The sequence below is a fragment of the Ostrinia nubilalis genome, chromosome 21 (genome assembly GCF_963855985.1).
Source record: "Ostrinia nubilalis chromosome 21, ilOstNubi1.1, whole genome shotgun sequence".
Classification (NCBI taxonomy): Eukaryota; Metazoa; Arthropoda; class Insecta; order Lepidoptera; family Crambidae; genus Ostrinia; species Ostrinia nubilalis.
This window is the reverse complement of record NC_087108.1, coordinates 13,072,953-13,080,644: the sequence shown is the minus strand read 5'-3', so window position 1 is coordinate 13,080,644 and position 7,692 is coordinate 13,072,953. Positions and strand designations below refer to the sequence as shown.

The window sequence follows — 7,692 nt, the reverse complement described above, 5'->3', positions numbered from 1 at the left end:
ACAAATCATTTTTATACTTTTTGTATGTTTTATGTATAAAATTCGTGTCGAAAAGTGAATAAATAATTCTGTAGTCATATTTATATGTAGTGTTTTTATCTACTTTAGATTTAAGTATTTATTTCTAATTCTTATGAGATGATTAGTTTGTTGGTGAAAGAAACAATGATGGACATTGCTAGGGTAAGTTGGTAGAATTCGCATTGCGTATTTGGTTTGCGAAAATTCGTTGTACGCGTTTGGTACTTAATAAATATGATTCTAAAAGATTTTACTACTCTCTGCACGTTAATTGAAAACAAAAATTTTTTTATGTTGCTAAATGTGACGGCTAAGGACTAAAGTTCTGCATGGGAAAAGGTTGTGGAAATGAAAAACCGTAATGAAGTAGTTACCTAGTGAAAGTTTAATAGTGATCAAAAGCCATAATTAGTGCAATAGGTCGTCGGTTCAACTTGCAGTGTCCCAGGTTAGCCGGTAGCATCTGAAAGAGTGGTTCAATTTTATTATACTATTCAGCTTCATTAGGTACAGTGGGCCACAGTTCCAGCTACCCATTTCTGTTTTTTCTCTCGTTCTCTTAAAATGGCGATTCTTTGCGATGTTACGAGACTGGAACATGATCCAGGGTGGCTGGAACTGTGGCTCATAGTACGTGACAAGAGTGTGTGCATTATAGAGTCACCAATGTTAAGATATTATTTCAGTAAGTATTCCTCTGAAACACTTTAAAACCCTTTCTTTATTATTGTCTACTTTAGTTTTTTGGACGTCAATAGCCCAACAATATCAGTGCCAGACTGCCGATTTGGACCCCTTCGTCCACATTTTTTTACCTCGGGGAATGCTTTGCGCTTACTCATTGGCCAAAGTGGACGACCAGTGGGTTATGTGGAAATCTTCCAAGCAGAAGGGTGTCCGTAATGACAAAGGTTCTGTCAGAGGTGCGAGCATAAAATTAAAATAAAAACAAGTGTGGGGCCTACTAACTACAACCCGACGGTGACCACCAGAGCCCAATGAAACGGAGCCGCGAGCTATTGTCCTAACTAGCACAGTCGATCCAGGTTTCGACCATTGGCCGGTGCGGGTCTCGAACTTACGTTTAATGCCCGAGCATCTCTCGACGAGCTAAGACTGGTCAGTGTGTCGCTTGAGCGACGGACTTTACCGCAGCGCGACCCTAGCAGTATTGTCCAGTACTTACTGGCCGGAGGGGGGCCGGGTGGGGGTCCGCCGCCGCCGCCGCAGGCCGCCTTGCCGTGGCCCTCCGCTCCGCCCACGCTCATGCCGCTCTGCGAACATACATGGATTGAGTTACCCTAGTAACGACGGATTAGTAAGCTGAAGAGGCAATGGGCAGGGCACAGCACCTACTCAGAAACGCCTCCACACTGAAAAAAATGTTTGGTTACTGCTTACACAACAAAAGTGACCACCGAACACTTTGGTTATGAGGAACAAAATGTTGTGTAAATTAAACAAATAATTCTGTAGTGAGCTAGACTTAGTTTGGTTATAGTTAACACTTAGTTCGGTGGTCACTTTTGTTGTGTAAGCATTAACCAAACATTTTTTTCAGTGCACCCCAGAACCGCTTGATGCCAATGGGGCAGCAAGGTTCTGGAGTAGAGACCATGTACCGGCAAGCGCAGCTTAAGACATCCACCTACAAGGACCGAGAACTGGAGGAGAAAAACGCTGGTCCTGCCTCCAGCTGGTGAACATGGAAATCATTGGAAAAAGTCTGTGTTCAGCAGTGGACGTCCTATAGGTGAAATGATGATGATGAACCCTAGTCAAAATAGCTGATAAGTCTGAATTTGAGGGACAATGCAGTGTTGGAAGAGCGAGAAGCTGGTATAATGTTTGGCGACAGATCATGAGGCCATGTCACTGGCCTTGTGCGTGACCTATCGTCGCTGTCAGTTCAAAAGGATGTATGTTAATACCAGTAGGTTTTCAGGAGACAAAAAACTGTATATTTTTTTTAAATGTGGGATGACACGTCCTTTTAAACTGACAACAACGCTATGGTCAAACAGATTCAGCTAGCTATTGAATGTGATGTAGAATAGGTTTGTGGTTCAGAAGTTTAAAGCTAGAGACGTTATCTGACAAAGAGAGAATGGGATGGGATTGGTCAAACCAAAATTTTTTTAAGTTATATCTACATTTTATTTGTCAGAAAATATAATGCTTTTATAAAAAAAAGGTTGATTTTAAATGACCATATAAAAATATCCAAATAGAACTCACCACGACGGCAAACACCAACGCCATGATAGCCAGAAGAAGCCCAATGAACTTCATTTTGGATGCCACTGATGCCCGTCGAACATACACCCCTCTTTTTATACCCGCGAGGTGGAAAACTGGCGAATCATCGCAATTGCTCTACCGCTTACCATTGTAATTATTTTTCAGGACTAGTTTAGGCACATGGTTTCACTTGTAAAGCCTTGCAAGGGCCTTTTATACACTTTTGCTGAATGCATCAAAATAATCACACACACATTATGGACACCTGAAATTCAAATAATTCCATCAAGGTGGAAGAAGTAGGCTGTGGCGTAATTTTGGAAGATGACAAAGGAGTAGCAAAGGCAATTCTGTCTTAATATACTATAATAGACAATGGCTATGGGACATAGAAGGTGTCTTCACCTGAATCCCTCAAATGAAGCAATTAAATCAAGATCTATACTCTATTTCAGAGATATAAATTATCGAAATTATAACTTGGGCGTTTAAAGCTTCTTAAAGACATTTACTTTATTGTGTTGTGAACTTCTATAGAACTCACAAACAAACTAACAGTTTCCTTTATTATTATACGCACATGTTATTAGTTAATGGAAACAATTTTACGCAATTTTTTCTAACATATTTATCTGAAATTGTCGACCGAGTGACCATTTCAACATAATGAGCTGAAAATTAGTTGACAGCTTTATAATATGATTTTAAACGTTTTTTCAATATGTATAAGCAATCACACGCGTCGTTGGCTTTACTGGTTTTATGTAGGTTACTATACTAAAGTAAATAGGTATGTGCTTATTCAATTTTCAGTATTTTAATCGTATGTGTCCTTGTATTTGCCATTCTCACTTTAAATTCTCCAGGGTGAGGTCATGTAAGGCGGAGCGCTATATTTCCTACAATATGGTTGAATGGAGGAACTCTCTTCTCAAGTGCGCCGTTATTTCGTACGGAACGTAGTTTTTGATATCTAGGTAGTTGATACCTATTGTTGATAGAAGTCATTTAACAAAGTGCTGCTGACGGAGACTGTTTTTATTTATGAAAATCTTATTATCTTATACTACTTGCACAGTATCATAGTAGCAGTAGTCTATCTATGTTAGGCAAATGGTATATACAGTTGACACTAGCATAATTTAACAAAGTAAATAATAAATGGTATGGTAAAGTCATTAATTCGATATCATCGATCAACATTTAAGTTAATGGTTAGGCAAAAATAAAGATATTTTTTTTTTGAAAATTACTATCTTTTGCCCGCGGCTTCACCCGCGTGAAAAGTTAGTCACAGTTCGTCATAAATTATAGTATATATATATGTTATTCTGGGTTATAAACAATAATACTGTTAAGTTTCATCAAAATCCGTTTAGTAGTTGTTCGTGAAAGTGTAACAAACCTTCAGACACCCATACAAACTTTCGCATTTATAATATTAGTAGGATAGGATAGTAGGATCAGTAGGATAGAATTTTTAGAAAAAAAATCTGTCATACCTTAGTCTGAATAGCATAGAAAAATTCGAAAGTCGTGCAACTACTTTGTGACTTTTTCTTGTGTATTTTCCCTATTTAAAAATCGGGGAATGGATAGGAGATAAAATAAATTATTTAAAAATTTATTATTATTTTACTCGTATTTATTTACATTTAATATCACCAAAAATCTCAAAATCAATGTCATCACTTAAAATTTATAAATTAAACTAGCTATAACACCAACTAACACACCTCTGTAGTTAAATAACAGTTTAATAAAATAAAACCATACCCAACTTAATACTCAGGTACTTAATCTAATTGGAGCACACCATTTCTTTAAGGAAATATAGATAAACTAGCTTTCCGCCCGCGGCTTCGCCCGCGTGGAATTTTGTCTGTCACAGAAAAACTTTATCGCGCGCGTCCCTGTTTCAAAAACCGGGATAAAAACTATCCTATGTTCTTTCCCGGGACTCAAACTATCTCTATGCCAAATTTCATCAAAATCGGTTGCGAGGTTTAAGCGGGAAAGCGTAACAGACAGACAGACAGACAGACAGAGTTACTTTCGCATTTATAATATTAGTTGGGATTGGGACTAGTTGGGAAGTTTGGGATAATTCGCAGACACATACTCATTTAGCAAGATTTGGTCTTTTCTTAAAATTTAGGAATATTTTTTAATTAAACTATCGATTTATTGCATATACTTAACTGTAACACATTATATTCTTGATGGATTTCTGTTATGAAAACCGCTGATCGTCTGACCTACAAAAATATCCTAATAATTCTGTGCCTTTAGCGTAACATTGTCAAAAAGCACAGTTTTTTTATTCTCTGCAGCTGTAACAAATACCTACTTTAGGATAGTTAGTTACTCTAACTAGGACATAGAAACTCTAGGTCTGGGACATAGAAATTAAGCGAACACCAGGCCATCATACCCGTCCAGCCAGCGGGGGGAGTGTAAGCCAAATCCTGCATTTGCTTCTGGCAAATTAGAGGTCATGTAGTAAAACTAAATGCCCTGCCAGTCTAGGATGCGCGTCAAAATATACGCCCGTATTCACAAACGAAGCAGCACCTCGAAAGCACAGCGTTGAATAGAGCACCCTGTGCGTGCGTTTGTTAGTCGTATACCTCGAAATCAAAAAATCCTTGTAGCTTTTCACTTATTCGCATTTCACCGTGATAGCGTTTTTTGTTGTAGCGTGTAATATCGGTAGTATATTTTGTTACTAGCATATATTTTTAACAGATTTTTACAACAGTAGCAAATTTTGATGTAGCACGTATTATCAATAGCCTATTTACAGTGAAGACAGGCAGGAAAGTAAATCTACTAAGAATTTTTTAGACAATTGTAATTAGCGATCAAAAATTATACTACAAGAATAAAAATCTATTCAGAAATTTTGATATCGCGGCGAAATGCGAATAGGTGAAAAGCTACAAGCATTTTTTGATTTCGAGGTATACCTACGACTAACAAACGTGTGCGTGCACGCGCACTGTGACACCTCATAGTAATGTTTATGAATACGGGCGATAATCTTATAGACAATTTTAGATGATAAAGGTCTGATAAAATGACCTGTGCCTCTACCATGAGTTTACCTACCGAGCATCTCGCTATCGAGGGCGTAAAAAAATGTATGGCAAATTGTACAGCGCCTCTAGCGGTTAGTAGCTGAACCACAGCAAAACTAAAAACACTACCATGAGTTCATCTCAAATCGTTAGGTAAAAAACCTATCTAAATGAATACGATAGCGACTAAAGTTTTTATTAAATTTCATACAAATAACTTACCATGAGTTGCAATTTTCAAAGATGTCATCGAAAAATACCTTAGCTGTCACAGTAACGTAACTCACTGGCTTATTGACGTGTGAAAAGCAAAATAAAATTGTGGTTTTAGGTCATTTTAGGTGTTTTCTTTATTAAATTATGTCGGAAAGAAGTTTATTACGATGGAACATGTTATCAGCATGTGGGCAGACCTCCCACTAGGTGGACCGACGATCTGGTGAAGGTCGCGGGAAGAACCTGGATGCGGGCACATTGTGGAGATCCTTGGGGGAGGGAGAGGATGCTGCGTTTCCCAGAGATATGCGAGGGAATTGTGTCGTGCGAAGATGTCTAGCTGTGCTGTGAAAATGTGTGCGGGTTTCCACCAAAGCTGTGCGAGGAAAATGTATCGTACGAGGATGTGTAGCAGAGATTTTGAAAATGCTCATTAGTGTTGTACAGCCTGAGCCTTTTCTACCAGAGATGTGCTGACCGAGGCGAGGTAAATGAAGCGATTCTATTGGTTCTTTACAAACACATCCTTCGCTACGCATCCTCGCACATCTCTGGTGGAAACGCAGCCTTACGAGATCATGATAGAAAGCTAATCCGACAATGAATATGTATTTTCATAAGTTGAAATTTACTTTTGTTTTTAATCAGTCTGTGTATTATGTACCTACCTATTAGGTTTTGTGAAATAAATAGTCAATAAAAATAAATCATTTTATTTTCAACTAGCTTTTGCCCGCGGCTTCGTCCGCGTGAAATTTAGTTGTCACAGATCGTCATAATTATAGCCTATATGTTAATCTGGGTTATAAACAATAATACTGTAAAGTTTCATCAAAATCCGTTCAGTAGTTTTTGCGTGAAAGAGTAACAAACATCCAGACATCCAAACTTTCGCATTTTTAATATTAAGTAGGATATGTATTTACTTAATTATTATTACTGACGAGATTGCTACCATGTATGTTTAGTGACCATGAAAGATTAAAACAATATAATGTATTTAATTAATTATAATATCTTAAGTTTTACAATAATAAGGTAGGTATATCCATCCAGTTACCCTAGGTCTTTATTATGGATTTAATTTACAAGTAGTTATTTACAAGCACTCTGCTCTAAATCCTTTGGCTTCAGGGAAGAACCTGGACCGCCACTAGTCCAGTGTTCCCTTGGTAGCTCTGTGTATGCGAGTTGCCTTCTTCTTGATGTTTAAAGTCACTCCACACCTTAACAAATAAACATTACAAATAATAATGACGAAATAAGATAAAAGCAATCAAAATGAATAAAGTTGTAGGTATTTATACACACTTTTCTCAATTTCTCAGTAGTTTTCGTGTCGCCGGTGGCATCAGCATTTCACGTTCGCGTGTCCGTTAGTTCCACCCACCGTTGACTATTGTTGGCTCTTTCTTGGGGCCCTTCAGTGGGCTTACTCAGATCGCCATATCTATAGAAAAACAACTTTATTGTATCTAGAAAATATAAATCTAGCACTCATATTACTGAATTTTAGCTAGGCACGTGGAAGTTATGCTGGAAAGGTTGTATTTCTTCAAAAAAACCAGCTCAAAATTATTCGTTTAATTTCGAAATTCCTCCACTACATACCTAGTATGTTTATTTTTACTTAACTTACCTTTCCATAAATTCTACAATCGGTTTAAACGGATAGGCGCAGGCTCTCATTTTCCTATCGTGGTTAAAATCCAATTTTTTGTGGAAAATTATTCATCAATAATCCTTCAACAAAACATGTTTTGTTATCTGTTGTCATGACAACAGCTGCGTCAAAGTCGCAATGACAAGAAATAAACAATACAAATTTAAAATCATCATGTTAATTCAGCTTTAAGCACTGTTCTAGGACACTTAAATTTTGCAGTGTTATTTTTGACATTTTTGTTATTTCCTACTCTATCTTTTCTATATAGTTAGAAAGGAGCGGCATTCGTTCTTTCATTCAACCATTCATAGAGTGTGAAGTTGGATACGTTAACATGTTCACCAACATAACATCACAAAACCATCGAATTATCGCTGGCGAGTAAAGTATACGGTACTTGAACTCATGGTATGATTTTAATGCAAACTTCATCGATCCACGTTTAAACTCTATCGACTGTAGTATACG

The 7,692-nt window shown here is 37.4% G+C and overlaps 3 long non-coding RNA genes across 4 annotated transcripts; all 3 read right to left on the bottom strand.

Annotated features, from left to right (window-relative positions):
- Positions 1–383: 383 nt before the first annotated feature.
- LOC135082097 (uncharacterized) lies at positions 384–2,340 on the bottom strand. Its single transcript, XR_010259340.1, has 3 exons — positions 2,260–2,340; positions 1,208–1,295; positions 384–484 (listed from the first exon to the last, which is right to left on the bottom strand). It is a non-coding gene; the product is annotated as an uncharacterized LOC135082097 (long non-coding RNA).
- Positions 2,341–4,514: 2,174 nt separating this feature from the next.
- On the bottom strand, positions 4,515–6,217 carry LOC135082109 (uncharacterized). The gene is made up of 2 exons (XR_010259350.1): positions 5,247–6,217; positions 4,515–4,865 (listed from the first exon to the last, which is right to left on the bottom strand). It is a non-coding gene; the product is annotated as an uncharacterized LOC135082109 (long non-coding RNA).
- Positions 6,218–6,553: 336 nt separating this feature from the next.
- Positions 6,554–7,540, bottom strand: LOC135082107 (uncharacterized). 2 transcript variants are annotated; one of them, XR_010259349.1, is made up of 3 exons: positions 7,198–7,540; positions 6,870–7,008; positions 6,554–6,784 (listed from the first exon to the last, which is right to left on the bottom strand). It is a non-coding gene; the product is annotated as an uncharacterized LOC135082107 (long non-coding RNA). The 2 variants fall into 2 exon arrangements; XR_010259348.1 differs by lacking the exon at positions 7,198–7,540 and having other exon boundaries at positions 6,870–7,188.
- Between the last annotated feature and the right edge of the window lie 152 nt (positions 7,541–7,692).